At 42.0% G+C, this 17,759-nt stretch overlaps 1 pseudogene; it reads right to left on the bottom strand.

Annotated features, from left to right (window-relative positions):
• Nucleotides 1–5,576: 5,576 nt before the first annotated feature.
• The window catches only part of LOC132658891 (MYND-type zinc finger-containing chromatin reader ZMYND8-like), a 71,312-nt pseudogene continuing 59,129 nt past the window's right edge, over nt 5,577–17,759 (bottom strand).

Here is a 17,759-nt window from a genome sequence, read left to right as displayed (position 1 = left end):
TAACACTGAAGAAGCTGAAGTGAACGGTTCTATGAAGACCTACAAGACCTTTTAGAACTAACACCTAAAAAAGATGTCCTTTTCATTATAGGGGAATGGAATGCAAAAGTAGGAAGTCAAGAAACACCTGGAGTAACAGCCAGATTTGGCCTTGGAATGCGAAATGAAGCAGGACAAAGACTAATAGTTTTGCCAAGAAAATGCACTGGTCATAGCAAACACCCTCTTCCAACAACACAAGAGAAGACTCTACACATGGACATCACCAGATGGTCAACACTGAAATCAGATTGATTATATTCTGTGCAGCCAAAGATGGAGAAGCTTTATAGAGTCTGTGGCTCAGATCATGAAATCCTCATTGACAAATTCAGACTTAAATTGAAGAAAGTAGGGAAAACTGCTAGACCATTCAGGTATGACCTAAATCAAATCCCTTATGATTATACAGTGGAAGTGAGAAATAGATTTAAGGGCCTAGATCTGATAGATAGAGTGCCTGATGAACTATGGAATGAGTTTCGTGACATTGTACAGGAGACAGGGATCAAGACCATCCCCATGGAAAAGAAATCCAAAAAGCAAAATGGCTGTCTGGGGAGGCCTTACAAATGGCTGTGAAAAGAGAGGTGAAAAGCAAAGAGAAAAGGAAAGATATAAGCATCTGAATGCAGAATTCCAAAGGATAGCAAGAAGAGATAAGAAAGCCTTCTTCAGCGATCAATGCAAAGAAATAGAGGAAAACAACAGAATGGGAAAGAGTAGAGATCTCTTCTAGAAAATTAGAGATACCAAGGGAACATTTCATGCAAAGATGGGCTCGATAAAGGACAGGAATGGTCTGGACCTAACAGAAGCAGAAGATATTAAGAAGATGTGGCAAAAACACACGGAAGAACTGTACAAATAATATCTTTACGACCCAGATAATCATGATGATGTGATCACTAATCTAGAGCCAGACATCTTGGAATGTGAAGTCAAGTGGGCCTTAGAAAACATCACTATGAACAAAGCTAGTGGAGGTGATGGAATTCCTATTGAGCTATTTCAAATCCTGAAAGATGATGCTGTGAAAGTGCTGCACTCAATATGCCAGCAAACTTGGAAAACTCAGCAGTGGCCACAGGACTGAAAAAGGTCAGTTTTCGTTCCAATTCCAGAGAAAGGAAATGCAAAAGAATACTCAAACTACCACACAATTGCACCCATCTCACATGCTAGTAAAGTAATGCTCAAAATTCTCCAAGACACGCTTCAGCAATATGTGAACCATGAACTCCCTGATGTTCAAGCTGGTTTTAGAAAAGGCAGAGGAACCAGAGATCAAAGTGCCAACATCCGCTGGATCATGGAAAAAGCAAGAGAATTCCAGAAAAACATCTATTTCTGCTTTATTGACGATTCCAAAGCCTTTGACTGTGTGGATCACAATAAATTGTGGAAAATTCTGAGAAAGATGGGAATACCAGACCACCTGACCTACCTCTTGAGAAATCTGTATGCAGGTCAGGAAGCAACACTTAGAACTGGACATGGAACAACAGACTGGTTCCAAATAGGAAAAGGAGTACATCAAGGCTGTATATTGTCACCCTGCTTATTTAACTTCAGTGCAGCATACATCATGAGAAACACTGGGCTGGAAGAAGCACAAGCTGGAATCAGGATTGCTGGGAGAAATATCAATCACCTCAGATATGCAGATGACACCACCCTTATGGCAGAAAGGGAAGAGGAACTAAAGCGCCTCTTGATGAAAGTGAAAGTGGAGAGTGAAAAAGTTGGCTTAAAGCTCAACATTCAGGAAACAAAGATCATGGCATCCGGTCCCATCACTTCATGGGAAATAGATGGCGAAACAGTGGAAACAGTGTCAGACTTTATTTTTTGTGCTCCAAAATCACTGCAGATGGTGACTGCAGCCAGGAAATTAAAAGACGCTTACTCCTTGGAAGAAAAGTTTTGACCAACCTAGATAGTATATTCAAAAGCAGGGACATTACTTTGCCGACTAAGGTCCGTCTGGTCAAGGCTTTTTTTTTTCCTGTGGTCATGTATGGATGTGAGTCAGACTGTGAAGAAGGCTGAGCGTCGAAGAAATGATGTTTTTGAACTCTGATGTTGGAGAAGACTCTTGAGAGTCCCTTGGACTGCAAGGAGATCCAACCAGTCCATTCTTAAGATCAACCCTGGGATTTCTTTGGAAGGAATGATGCTGAAGCTGAAACTCCAGTTTTTTGGCCACCTCATGTGAAGAGTTGACTCACTGGAAAAGACTCTGATGCTGGGAGGGATTGGGGGCAGGAGGAGAAGGGGACAACAGAGGATGAGATGGCTGGATGGCATCACTGACTCGATGGACATGAGTCTGAGTGAACTCCCGGAGTTGGTGATGAACAGGGAGGCCTGCGTGCTGCTATTCTTGGGTCGCAAATAGTCGAACATGACTGAGCGACTGAAATGAGCTGAAATGAACTGAACCATCTGTCTATCTAACTGTTATATCATTCTTGCAACTACATATCCAACCATCACAGTATTACTATCAAGCACCCATTAACCATTAGTCATTCTATCCAACTACTCATTCAAATGCCCACCCACCCATTAAGCCACTCATTCACCCACTTAACCATCTATCCAGCTTTCCATCTCACCACGCGACTATTCACTCATCCAGACAAGTATTCATACATCCATCCATTTCATCATATCACCATTTGGTCATCAATTCAGTTATCCATCAAATCATCCAACCACTCATAATCTATATAAACATCTATCTATTCATCCCAAGAGTTATGCATCCGTTTATCCACCCATTCTCCAATTATGTAAACAGACATCCACCTACCCAATTTTTAAACATCTATTCATCATTTTTACAAATATCCCATTCTCCTAACCAATTAGCTTACTGACTATGATTTAAATGATACTTTCATCATCCTTTTATCTCATCTATAGTTCAGTTCAGTCGCTCAGTTGTGTCCGACTCTGCGACCCCATTGACTGCAGCACTCCAGGCTTCGCTGTCCATCACCAACTCCTGGATCTTGCTCAAACTCATATCCATCAAGTTGGCGATGCCATCCAGCCGTCTCATCCTGTCATCCCCTTCTCCTGCCTTCAACATTTCCAATCATCAAGGTATTTTCCAGTGATCCAATCCTTTGCATCAAGTGGCTAAAGTATTGGAGCTTCAGCATCAGTCCTTCCAATGAACATTCAGGACTGATATCATTTAGGATTGAGTGGTTGGATCTTCTTGCAGTCCAAGGGCCTCTTAAGAGTCCTCTCCAACACCACAGTTCAGAGCCATCAATTCTCGGTGCTCAGCTTTCTTTATGGTCCAACTCTTGAGAGGGTCATTTCCTAGGCAGGTTGATAAGAAGTCTAGGGGTCCCCAAGGAGAGATGGGTCTGGAATTCTCAAGGAGGAAGGAAGGACCAATTCTTTTTCCCTTCTCTACATTCCTTAGGGTTATATAACAATAATGTATCCTGCCGGAGGACAGTCTCTGGATTAAACATTCTGGCTAATTCTCTTATCTTAAAATGTAAATTATGGGAGTAGGTCTGGTGAGATCTTTACAACCTCCAGACATTCTTTGGATTCATTAGAGAGTATATAACTTCATTGCTAACACTAGCAAGGGTACTCTTCCTGCCCCCTTCTGATGCCTATGTCAGAAGCTTTCTCTATCTCCTTTATACTTGAATAAAACTTTATTACACAAAAGGTCTGAGTGATCAAGCCTTGTCTCTGACCCCGGACTGAATTCTTCTCCTCCAGGGGCCTAGAATCCTGGTGTCTTCATGTGATTAGGCAACAACCTTTCACTCTCACATCCATACATGACTAGTGGAAGAACCACAGGTTTGACTCAATGGACCTTTGCTGGCAAAGTAATGTTTTTAATATACTTTGTAGGTTTGTCCTAGGAACCTCATCTATAATGGGATTCCAATTTGTGGTAGTATCCACTCTGTGGATTGATTCCAAGAACATCATTCCATGCTTGATTTGGGGGAAAGCAGATGAAATAAATAGCACCTGCCCCCAGGGAGCTCAGAGCCTAGAGAGGAGTCTGTCTCACCATTGGTGGTGGCTTTCTATGTTTCAGATTCTAGCTCTGAGGCTCCAATCATCAGGTCATTTTTCCATCTCCACTGACATGGATGCCAACCCATTGAAGACCCTGGATTTTACCAATATGAATAGAGGGAGGAGCTTATACTTAGACTTAGCATCCAGTCAAATGGATCCATGCTCTACTTTCAACTCTGTGGGCAAACAACAGAGCTCAAGATGTCCTTGGGACTGCTCCCTTTCTGTTTCTTACACCAAATTCTCGGTTCATCCACTAGAAAATAAACTACTACCAGTGGCATGGAAGTTAGTTCTATTTTCATACAAGCCCCCAAGTTCTCTTAGTAGTAGCTTACTGATTTCTCCTTTGGAGAACCAGCAGTCTCCAACTTTCTGCTCATGAGAGAATGAACCCTAAATTCAGCTCCATGGGTAGCTCAGGACTCAGGTTTGGCCAATGAGACACAATCCAGAGGCTCTTGTTAGAACCTCGAGGCAGAAGCAGGTCTTTCTCCTGGTGTTGTTTTGCTGAAAGATTGTTGGAGCCATTTCTGGCACAACAGGATGAGCTTGCCTGAGAAGTAAAACCACCCAGGAGAAACTCACTTGATCACCAGGATCCAGCTATGCCTAAAGACATATGTGAACTAAAGGTCCTGGAGACACTTTTTTTTTTTTTTTTGCTTAAGCCGGTTTTAGTTGGACTTTATACTTCTGCAATGAAAGAGGAAAAGATCAACATATTCAGAAGCCTCAAAGGTAGCCATCAAGTAGTGACACCCTCCTCCATTTCAAAATGTAAATAAGGTTTTATTTAATGCCCCTTTCTGTTGCAAAATACCACCTCCTCCCCAGGGTCCTCTCTTCCCAGAAAACAAGATGACAGCCTAAGACACATGCACTGTTCACATGATGTCAGATTAGGTCCTTAAAAGCAAAGTAAGCAACAATCTTCCCCACAGTCCCGAATTGCCTCTCTTGCTAGTGCCCCCAAAGTACAACTCAGAGCAGAGAGGCTTCAGTTAGAACTGTGCACCACCCCCGTGCCAGCTGAGAAAAAATCTACAGCTAAGGAAAGCAACACAGGTTCAAGAGCATGATACCAGAGTAATGAGATTAGTCCATATATTAAAGAAGAAAAAGACAAAAACAAAAAACCCAAAGCCTGTTCCCTTCTCATCAACCAGCCCTCCCCCAGATCAGCATTTCCTTGCTTTTCTTCTGTGAGTCTTGTAGAAAAGTCTGGACTCCAAGCCAGCCCTCTTCCCCAAAGTTAAATATTCTAAAATCACTGCTGGGTGCACTGTTTCTCAGGACTCTTGTTGGGACTCAAAGGATAACTTCTGAGATGGTCACTAGACACCTCTTGGCTGGAGGGACCTTGCTTAGAGTCCATCATCTGCTGGGGGAGGTGGGGAAAACCAGGGGCCTGGGCTGGTGGGCTGCATCTCTGATGGGAGGTGGTGAGGCTGTGGGTGCTGCTATAAATACTCCTGCTCCATGGAGTGCCTCTGCACCTTCAGGTCCTCGTGGCAGGACAGCCTCCAGAAAGGCATGTTGTGCTGGAACACAGAACGTCAGACACATCGTTACAGCTGTGCTGGTACCTCCTGCCAAGCCCCTGGATCCGATGCCTGTGGTAAGAGCCTTAGGAGAAGTCACCAAGTCAAAACATCATGGTGGAATCCCCATGTGGTCAGTACCTACTGTTCTGGTCATCCTTTCTGTTTCTTTGGAGGCTTTTTAAATTTTTATTATTTATTATTATTATTTTTCTTTTTTGCCTTTGCCCAGTGGCACGGGGGAATCTTTGTTCCCCAACAGCAACGGAACCTGTGCCCCCTGTATTGGGAGTGTGGAGTCTTAGTCCCTGGACCACCAGGGAAGTCTCCTTCTGGGCCTGTTCTGATAGCTTATCCTGCACTGTCCAACATGTGGACTGACTGACCCCTTTCCCCTCCATTGCAGCCACTGTGTGCTGAATGTCCTGGTGTGCTGAAAGTGAAAGTGTTAGTCACTCAGTTATATCTGACTCTTTGCAACTCCATGGACTATATCCTGTCAGACGCCTCTGTCCATGAACTTCTCCAGGCAAGAACACTGGTGTGGGTAGCGATTTCCTAATCCAAGGGGATATTCCCGACCCAGGGATAGAACCTTAGTCTCCTGCTTTGGAGACGGATTCTTTACCATTTGAGCCACCAGTAAAGCAGTGCACTAACATGGCATCAAATCACACAGCAGGAAAGCGATTCCATCTTAAAATGTGTTCTCATTCATGACATTTCAGATAGAAACTCTTGGCTAGATGCTACTGTATATTCAACCCCTCCCTAACACTCTCTAACATCCATGTGGACAGATAGGTCTGGTCCCAGAGGCTGTTTTTATCTTTTGTTTACAGCGGGTGATGCCTGCTCTGTATTATTGTCATGCAATGAAGCTTTTAATTTTAACCATAAATGCATTGACTTAAAGGGACACATGAAGTAGATGATAGTACAGGCAGCATGTAGATACAGCAGAAGTTGTAACTGGTGTAAAACCTGTTATGTTGATTATGGAAATAAATCACTCATGTGAAGGGAAAAATTTGTGAAACACTGCCATAGAGTGAAGGTTAAATATTTGAGCGCCCTGTCAAACCTCTGTTCTACCTTTATTAGCTAGGTGATCTTGGGTGATTTTCTCTGCTGCTTGTCTGTAAAATGCACCCAATACTTGCTGTATACTATGTCTATCTTGTTTTACAAATGAGAAGACTGGGGCACATAGAAATTGTGACTCCAGAGAAAAAAATTTGACTGCATATTCATCACCAGAAAATGCAACCACTGACTAAAGCTGTTGCTTGTCCAACCGCCATCCTCCTTCTTCCTACTTACAGCATCCTGAATTTGGCAGCACTTTGCCAGAGAGGTAGATACGGGGTGAATTATGATCACATAAGTAAGCTATGAAACGCCAACCCTCTTGTCAGGGATTTGTCGTGTATCCCTCCTGAATGGAAAAGCGTATGGAAAATCACTTCAATATTCTTGCCTTGAGAACCCCATGACAGTATGAAAAGGCAAAAAGATACGACACTGAAGGATGGACTCCTCAGGTCGGTAGACGCACAGTATGTTACTGGAGATTGGTAGAGAAACCACTCCAGAAAGAAAGAAGGGATGGAGCCAAAGCAAAAACAACACCCAGTTGTGGATGGGACTGGAGATAGAAGCAAGGTTTGATGCTGTGAAGAGCAATATTGCATAGGAACCTGAAATGCTAGGTCCATGAATCTAGGCAGATTGGAAGTGGTCAAACAGGAGATGACAAGAGTGAACATTGACATCCTAGGAATCCTCGAACTAACATAGACTGGGATGGGTGATTTTAACTCAGATGACCATTATATCTACTACTGTGGGCAGGAATCCATTAGAAGAAATGAAGTAGCCATCATAGTCAGCAAAAGAATATGAAATGCAGTACTTGGATGCAATCTCACAAACGACAGAATGATCTCTTCACTTCCAAGGAAAACCATTCAGTATCCCGGTAATCCAAGTCTATGCCCTGACCAGTAATGCTGAAAAACCTGAAGTTGAACAGTTCTATGAAGACCCTCAAGGCCTTCTAGAACTAACACCCAAGAAAGATATTCTTTTCATTATAGGGGACTGGAATGTGAAAGTAGGAAGTCAGGAAACACCTGGAGTAGCAGGCAAATTTGGGCTTGGAGTACAGAATGAAGCAGGGCAAAGGCTAATATGGTTCTGCCAAGACAACACACTGCTCATAGCAAACACCATCTTCCAACAGCACAAGAGAAGACTCTACACATGATCGGATGGTTGACACCAAAATCAGATTGAGTATATTCTTTGCAGCCAAAGATGGAGAAGCTCTATACAGTCGGCATACACAAGACTGGGAACTGACTGTGGCTCAGGTCATGAACTCCTTATTGCCAAATTCAGACTGAAATTGAAGAAAGTGGGGAAAACCACTAGACGACTCAGGTATGATCTAAATCAAATCCCTTATGACTATATAGTGGAAGTGAGAAATAGATTTAAGGGACTAGATCTGATAGACAGAGTCACGGATGAACTATGGACAGAGGTTCGTGACATTGTACAGGAGACAGGAATTAAGACCATTCCCAGGAAAATGAAATACAAGAAAGGAAAACGGCTGTCCAAAGAGGCCTTACAAATAGCTGTGTAAAGCAGGGAAGTGAAAAGCGAAGGAGAAAGGAAAGATATACCCATTTGAATGCAGAGTTCCAAGAATAGCTAGGAGAGATAAGAAAGCCTTCCTCAGTGATCAATGCAAAGGAATAAAGGAAAACAATAGAATGGGAAAGACTAGAGATCTCTTCAAGAAAGTTAGCGATATGAAGGGGATATTTCTTGCAAAGATGGGCTCAATAAAGGACAGAAATGGTATGGACCTAACAGAACAGAAGATATTAAGAAGAAGTGGCAAGAATACATAGAAGAACTGTACAAAAAAGATCTTCATGATGCACGTAATCACGATGGTGTGATCACTCACCTAGAGCCAGACATCCTGGAGTGTGAAGTCAAATGGGCCTTAGGAAGCATCACGATGAAAAAAGGTAGTGTAGGTGATGGAATTCCAGTTGAGCTATTTCAAATCCTAAAAGATGATACTGTGAAAGTGCTGCACTCAATATGCCAGCAAGTTGCTACAGGATTGGAAAAGGTCAGTTTTCATTCAAATCCCAAAGAAAGGCAATGCCAAAGAATGTTGAAACTTCTGCACAATTGCTCTCATCTCACATGCTAGTAAAGTACTGCTTAAAATTCTCCAAGCCAGGCTTCAGCAAAACAAGAACTGTGAAACTGCAGATGTTCAAGCTGGCTTTAGAAACTGCAGAGGAACCAGAGGTGAAATTGCCAACATCCGCTGGATCATCAAAAAAGCAAGAGAGTTCCAGAAAAACATCTACTTCGGCTTTATTGACTATGCCGAAGCCTTTTACTGTGTGAATCACATAAACTCTTGAAAATTCTTCAAGAGATGGGAATACCAGACTACCTGACCTGCGTCTTGAGAAACCTATATGCAAGTCAGGAAGCAACAGTTAGAACTCGACATGAAACAACAGACAGGTTCCAAATAGGAAAAGGAGTACATCAAGGCTGTATATTGTCACCCTGCTTATTTAACGTATATGTAGAGTACATCATGAGAACACTGGGCTGGAGGAAGCACAAGATGGAATCAGGATTGCTGGGAGAAATATCAGTAACCTCAGATATGCAGATGACGCCACCCTTATGGCAGAAAGTGAAGAAGAACCAAAGAGCCCCTTGATAAAACTGAAAAAGGAGAGTGAAAAGTTTGGCTTAAAGCTCAATATATGAAAAACTAAGATCATGGCATCCGGTCCCATCACTACATGGCAAATAGATGGGGAAACAGTGGAAACAGTGACTGACTTTATTTGGAGAGGGGGCTCTAAAATCACTGCAGATGTTGATTGCAGCCATGAAATTAAAAGACGCTTGCTCCTTGGATGGGAAGTTATAACCAACCTAGACAACACATTAAAAAGCAGAGACATTACTTTGACCACAAAGGTCTGTCTAGTTCATGCTGTGGTTTTTCCAGTGGTCATGTACGCATGTGAGAGTTGGACTGTAGAAAAAGCTGAGCACCGAACAATTGATGCTTCTGAACTGTGAAGTTGGACAAGATTCCTGAGAATTTCTTGGATTGCAGGGAGATCCAACCAGTCCATCCTAAAGGAGATCAGTCCTGGCTGTTCATTGGAAGGACTGATATTGAAGCTGAAACTCCAATACTTTGGCCACCTGATGTGAAGAGATGACTATTGGAAAAGACTCTGCTGATGGAAAAGATTGAAAGTCTGCAGTGAGTAGTGCGTTGGGGCTTCCCTGGTAGCTTAGAGGATAAAGCGTCCGCCTGCAATGCAGGAGACCCAGAAGACTTTTTAGTCAGTGGTTTAATTTTCCATCTTATGAACCTGCACTAGAAACAGCCTGAATCTCATTTTCCCAAGCTCCCTTGCAGTCAGAATGTAACCATGTGACTTAGGCCCAATCAATTAGATGCACCTAGATGGTACTTAAGACTCAATTACCTACAACCACGTGGAATGTAGGCTTAGCCAATGGATACACCTACTGATTTTAGAAAAGGCAGAGGAACCAGAGATCAAATACCCAACATCTGCTGGATCATCAGAAAAGCAAGAGCATTCCAGAAAAACATCTATTTCTGCTTTAATGACTATGCCAAAGCCTTTGACTGTGTGGATTACAAGAAACTGTGGAAAATTCTAAGAGAGATGGGAATACCAGACCACCTGACCTGCCTCTTGAGAAACCTATATGCAGGTCAGGAAGCAAAAGTTACAACTGGACATGGAACAACAGACTGGTTCCAAAGAGGAATACCTCAAGGCTGTATATTGTCACCCTGCTTATTTAACTTCTATGCAGAATACCTCATGAGAAACGCTGGACTAGAAGAAGCACAAGCTGAAATCAAGTTTGCTGGGAGAAATATTAATAACCTCAGATATGCAGACTACAACACCCTTATGGCAGAAAGTGAAGAGGAGCTCAAAAGCCTCTTGATGGAAGTGAAAGAGGAGAGTGGAAAAGTTGGCTCAAAGCTCAACATTCAGGAAATGAAGATCATGGCATCTGGTCCCATCACTTCATGGGAAATAGATGGGGAAACAGTGGAAACAGTGTCAGACTTTATTTTGGGGAGCTCCAAAATGACTGCAGATGGTGACTGCAGCCATGAAATTAAAAGACGTTTACTCCTTGGAAGACAAGTTATGACCAACCAAGATAGCATATTGAAAAGCAGAGACATTAGTTTGCCAACAAAGGTCCCTCTGGTCAAGGCTATGGTTTTTCCTGTGGAACCTATGTATGGATGTGACTGTTGGACTGTGAAGAAAGCTGAGTGCTGAAGAACTGATGCTTTTGAACTGTGGATTCAGAGAAGACTCTTGAGAGTCCCTTGGACTGCAAGGAAATCCAATATTCCATTCTAAAGGAGATCAGCCCTGGGTGTTCTTTGGAAGGAATGATGCTGAAGCTGAAACTCCAGTATTTTGGCTACCTCATGTGAAGAGTTGACTCACTGGAAAAGACTCTGATGCTGGGAGGGATTGGGGGCAGGAGGAAAAGAGGGAGACAGAGGATGTATGGCTGGATGGCATCACCGATTCGATGGACATGAGTTTGAGTGAACTCTGGGAGTTGGTGAGGGACAGGGAGGCCTGGCATGCTGCAATTCATGGGATCGCAAAGAGTCAGACAAGACTGAGCAACTGAAGTGACTGCCTGACTGATGGCAGTTCTATTTCCAGTGTTGTTTTGTTTGTTTGTTTGTTTGTTTGTTTTCTTGAAGTAATCTCCATGCTGATCTCCATAGTGGCTGTACTAATTTGCATTCCCACCCACTGTTTAAGATGGTTCCCTTTTCTCCACACCCTCTCCAGCATTTACTGTTTCTAGAGGTTTGGATAGCAGCCTTTTGACCAGCTTGAGATGGTACCACACTGTAGTTTTGATTTGTGTTTTTCTGACAATGAGAGATGTTGGGCAAATTTTCATGCGTTTGTTAGCCATCTGTTTGTCTATTTAGGAAAAATGTCTGTTAAGTTGTTTGGTCCACTTTTAGATTGGGTTGTTTATTTTTCTGGAATTGAGCTACAGGTGTTGCTTGTATGTTTTCGAGATGAATTTTCAGTTGCTTCATTTGCTATTATTTTCTCCCACTCTGAAGGCTTTTTCACTTTGCTTATAATTTCCTTAGTTCTGCAAAAGCTTTTAAGTTTAATTAGGTCCCATTTGTTTATTTTTGCTTTTATTTCTCCTACACTGGGAGGCAGGTCGTGGAGGATCCTGCTGTGATTTACGTTGAAGAATGTTTTGCCTATGTTTTCCTCCAAGAGTTTGATAATTTGTGGTCTTACATTTAGATCTTTACTCCATTTTGAGTTTATTTCTGTGTATGGTGTTAGACAGTGTTCTAGTTTCATTCTTTGTTGCCTCCTTTGTGAAAGGTACGGTGTCCATAGTTGCATGGATTTCTCTCTGGGCTTTCTATTTTGTTCCACTGATCTATGTTTCTGTCTTTGTGCCAGTACCATACTGTCTTGATGACTGTAGCTTTGAGGTATAGCCTGAAGTCAGGCAGTTGATTGCTCCAGTTCCATTTGTAGATCTCAAGAATTCTTTGGTCATTCAAGGTGTTTTGTATTTCCATACAAATCGTGAAAGTATTGGTTCTAGTTCTCTGAAAAATACCATTGGTAGCTTGATAGGGATTGCATTGACTCTATAGATTGCTTTGGGTAGTATACTCATTTTCACTATACTGATTCTTCCAACCCATGAACATAGTATATTTCTCCATCTATTTGTGTCCTCTCTGATTTCCTTCATCAATGTTTTATAGTTTTCTATGTATAAGTCTTTTGTTTCTTACGGGATATATATATTCCTAAGTATTTTATTCTTTTTGCTGCAATGCTGAATGGAATTGTTTCCTTAATTTATCTTTCTGTTTTCTCATTGTTAATGTATAGGATTGCAAGGGGTTTCTGGGTGCTAATTTTATACCCTGCAAATCTGCTATATTAATTGATTAGCTCTAGTAAATTTCTGGTGGAGTCTTTAGGGTTTTCTTTCTAGAGGATCATGTCTTCTGCAAACTGAGGGTTCTACTTCTTCTTTTCCAACTTGGATTCCTTTTATTTATTTTTCTGCTCTGACTGCTGTGGCCAAAACATCCAAAACTATGCTGAATACTAGTGTTGAGAGTGGGCACCCTTATCTTGTTCCACTTTAAGGGAAATGCTTTCAAGGTTTCACCACTGAGGATGTTTGCTGTGGGTTTGTCACATATAGCTTTTACTATGCTGAGGTGTGTTCCTTCTATTCCTGCTTTCTGGAGGGTTTTTATCATAAATGGATGTTCAGTTTTGTCAAATGCTTTGTTTGCATCTATTGAGATAATCATATGGGTTTTATTCTTCAATCTGTTACTATGCTGTATTACATTGATTGATTTGTACATATCAAAGAAGCCTTGCCTCCCTGGGATAAGGCCCACTTGCTCATGATGTGTGATCTTTTAAATATGTTGTTGGATTCTGTTTGCTAGAATTTTGTCAAGAATTTTGCATCTATGTTCATCAGTGATATTGGCCTGTAATTTTCTTTTTTGTGTGGCATCTTTGTCTGATTTTGGATCAGGGTGATGGTGACCTCATAGAATGAGTTTGGAAGTTTACCTTCCTCTGTAATTTTCTGGAAATGTTTCAGGAGGATAGGCGTTAGCTCTTGTCTACATTTTTGGTAGAATTCAGCTGTGAAGCCGTCTGGTTCTGGGCTTTTGTTTGCTGGAAGATTCTGATTACAGTTTCAATCTCCGTGTTTGTGATGGGATTTTCAAGATTTTCTATTTCTTCCCGGTTCAGTTTTGGAGAGCTATAGTTTTTTAAGAATTTGTTCATTTCTTCCAAGTTGTCCTTTTCATTGGCATATAGTTGCTGATAGTAGTCTCTTTTCATCATTTGTATTTCTGTGTTGTCCGTTGATTTTTCTCCAATTTCATTTCTAATTTTGTTGATTGGAATATTCTCCCTTTGTTTCCTGATGAATCTGGCTAGTGGTTTGTCAGGTTTATTTATCTTCTCATAGAACCAGCTTTTAGCTTTGTTGATTTTTGCTATTGTGCTTCTTCTGTTCCTTTTGCATTTATTTGTGCACTAATTTTTAAGATTTTGTACCTTTGTCTAACCCTGGGGTTCTTCATTTCTTCCTTTTCTAGTTGCTTTAGGTGTTGCTTCACTTCACTTCAGTCGCTCAGTCGTGTCCAACTCTTTGCGACCCTATGAATCTCAGCACGCCAGGCCTCCCTGTCCATCACCAACTCCCAGAGTTCACTCAGACTCACATCCATCGAGTCAGTGATGCTTTAGGTGTAGAGCTAGGTTATTTATTTGACGTTTTTCTTGTTTCTTGAGGTAAGCCTGTATAGTTATGAATGTTCCCCTTAGCACTGCCTTCATAGGTTTTAGGCTGTTGTGTTTTCATTTTCATTCACTTCTACACATATTTTGATTTCTTTTAAAATTTCTGTGATTTGTTGGTTATTCAGAAGCGTGTTGTTCAGCCTCCATTTGTTGGGATCTTTAATAGTTTTTCCTCCCATAATTGACATAGAATCTTACTGTATTGTGGTCAGAAAAGATGCTTGGAATGATTTCAATTCTTTTGAATTTACCAAGGCTAGATTTATGGCCTTGGTTGTAATCTCTCCTGGAGAAGGTTCCATGTTCACTTGAGAAAAAGATGAAGCACATTGTTTTGGGGGTGAAATGTCCTATAGATGTCAGCTAGGTCTAACTGGTCCATTATATCATTTGAAGTTTGTGTTTCCTTGTTAATTTTCTGTTTCATTGAACTATTCATAGGTGTGAGTGGGGTATTTAAGTCTCCCACTGTTATTGTGCTATTGTTAATTTTCTCTTTCATACTTGTTAGCATTTTCCTTACATACGGTGTTGTTAAATGCCCACCTATGGTGGGTGCATATATATTTATAATTGTTACATCTTCTCAGATCGATCCTTTGATCATTATGTAGTGACATACTTTGTCTCTTTTCACAGCCTTGATTTTAAGGTCTATTTTATCTGATATGAGTATTGCTACTCCTGCTTTCTTTTGGTCTCTATTGGCATGGAATATCTTTTTCCAGCCCTTCATTTTCAGTCTGTATGTGTCCAGTATTTTGAGGTGGGTCTCTTGTAGGCAACATCTATAGGGGTCTAGTTTTTGTATCCGTTCAGGCAGTCTTTGTCTTTCAATTGGGGCATTCAACCCACTTCCATTTAAGTTAATTATTGATAAGTATGATCCCATTGCCATTTACTTAGTTATCTTGGGTTTGAGTTTATACACCCTTTTTGTGTTTCCTGTCTAGACAAGATCCTATAGCGTTTGTTGAAGAGCTGGTTTGGTGGTGCTGAATTCTCTCAGCTTTTGCTGTCTGTAAAGCTTTTGATTTCTCCTTCATATTTGAATGAGATCCTTGCTGGGTACAGTAATCCGGGTTGTAGGTTTTTCTTTTTTATCACTTTAAGCATGTCCTGCCATTCCCTTCTGGCCTGAAAAGTTTCTAGTGAAAGATCAACTGGTTTCCTTATGGAAATCCCCTTGTGTGTTATTTCTTGTTTTTCTCTTGCTGCTTTTAATATTTGTATTTTGTGTGTTTGATCTTGTTAATTTGATTAATATACTCTTTGGGATGTCTCACCTTGAGTTTATCCTGTTTGGGACTCTCTGGGTTTCTTGGACTTCGGTGACTAGTTCCCTGGCCTTTTTAGGGATGTTTTCAACTATTATCTCCTCAAGAATTTTCTCATGGCCTTTCTTTTGTCTTCTTCTGGGACTCCTTTCATTTGAATGCTGGGGCATTTAGCAGTGTCCTAAAGTTCTCTGATGTTGTCCTCATTTTTAAAAATTCTTTCTTTCTTTTTTCCTCTCTACTTCCTTTATTTCTATCATTTTGCCTTCAACCTCACTTATCCTATCTTTTGCCTCCTTTATTATACTGTTGGTTCCCTGCAGAGTGTGTTTGATCTCATTGATTGCATTATTCATTATTGATTGATTCCTTTTTATGTCTTCTAAGTCCTTGTTAAACATTTTTCCCCTCTTCTCAATGCTTGTCACCAGGCTATTTATCTGTAACTCCATTTTATTTTCAAGATTTTTAAAAATTATTTCTGACTTATTTTTCAGGTGGATGCCCTATCTCCTCTTTTGTTTGGTTTGATGTGCATTTATCATGTTCCTTTACCTGCTGATTTACATGTTTTAAACCCAGCTTTGACTAATGTCAGTGAATCACACACTTAAAAACTGGTGCAAGGGACAATTTTTGATACATCCTATTTATTACATTAAAAATAAACGGGAAACTGCCCAAATCAATTATACGCTTTAAATACTATCTCAATAAAGATTTTTTAAAATGCCAACCACCCTGACTTCCCAGTTCCTTCGGATCATAATTCAGCCCCCATACCCCTCAACTGCTCTTCATTCTCTGATCTCATCAGCCCCATCTCCAATGCCAAATCCCTCATTCTGGCCTCTGTAGCCCTTCTCCTCTTTTTGAAGGTCCAGACGCCCCCTCAGGTCTTTTATTTGCTCTCCCTTCTACCTGGGACGTTCTTCCAATCAGGGTACAGGCTCTGAGATCTAGCTGCCCAGCAGAATCACCCGATGAGTTTATGGGTGCCCCAGCCCCACCTCAGAGAGTCAGAGGCCATTATTTGGAGAAAGAGGGTGGCACCTGGACATTTATTGTTGTTTTAAAACTTGCCAGGTGCTTCTAAAATTCATCCAGCATTAGAAATCACTGCCCAAGACATCATGCTCAGTCCCCACCATCTTTAGGTTTCAGTTCAAAGGCCAGTTCTACAGGAGGCTCTCCCCAGTCACACCATCTACCTCCCTTCCACTCTCTACTTATTTGATTCTATCCCAGCTAGGATTCTATCATATACAGATCTGCTTCCCAGTGAGAATGTCAGATGGATGGAGGCAGCGGCTGTGTCCTCAGCGTTTGGCTCACAAAGATGCTCAACACACAGCTGTTGCCTGAATCAACCTCCACTGGTGCCCTCCTGGGTCTAGCTCCAGCTTTAAGGGCTGGAGTTCTCCATGAAGACCATGAGGTGGCAATAGTGCCTGGCTGCATTAAAGGTCATCCCTAGACACACCCCTGTGCTGGGCTGGGCAGTGGGGACAAGGTGGGTGAGGGGGGAGTGGTGGCATCAGGGAGTTGTGGGTGCCCATCCTGCCCTGCACCCAGCCATTGTTCCGGGACAGGAGCAAGTACTGTGGCAGACAACATGGTGGCCTCCCTCTTCCGCTCATTTCTAGACTCTGAGCCACTGAGCCCTGAAAACACCCAACTCAGACTAAAGTCAGAGGGAGAAGGCTGTGCCCCGCAGTCTGAAACCTCCAAGTCCTTCCTCTCTTACCTGGCCAGTCACTGAGCCCTGGAAATAACCTCCTGAGATGAGTCCCACAGACCCCTCACCTAACTCATGACTTGCACACAAGGCTGGTATGCTGGCTGTGGCTGGTGTCTGCAGGCCAATTGAATATCCATCTTCCTGGGGTTGTGACACGGCCTGTCACCTTTCACATGGTAGGCTCCCATAGCCAGAAAGAAGAACAAGGAAGCTCTTGTAGTCCTCTCTCAATCAGTCCCATTCCATTCCTTTCACAGCATCATCCAGGGATAGCATGAGGGGACTATGCCCTGCTTTTGTCCAGCCATGGAGCTGAGGAGCGTTCACATGTTTAAATGATTGAGAAGAAAAAAACTAACAAAAACAACACTTATGTGACCCATGAAGACGAAATGACAAGGGTGTGCCTGGGCAGAGTCAAGGTCACATGTTGCCCACAGAGCTCCTTTTAGCCCAGGCTGCCATCTTGGCCACTGAAAGACAAATTCACTCTCTCCCAGTGTTCTTCTGAGACTGACCCAGGATTTCCCTTCTGTCTCCATCTCTGTCAGTAAATCCCCAAGAACTGGACTTCCCAGGAAAGCTCCCAGTGGGGACCATT

Source organism: Ovis aries, chromosome Y (assembly GCF_016772045.2).
Source record: "Ovis aries strain OAR_USU_Benz2616 breed Rambouillet chromosome Y, ARS-UI_Ramb_v3.0, whole genome shotgun sequence".
NCBI classification, from domain to species: domain Eukaryota; kingdom Metazoa; phylum Chordata; class Mammalia; order Artiodactyla; family Bovidae; genus Ovis; species Ovis aries.
This window is presented reverse-complemented; position numbering and strand designations above follow the sequence as displayed.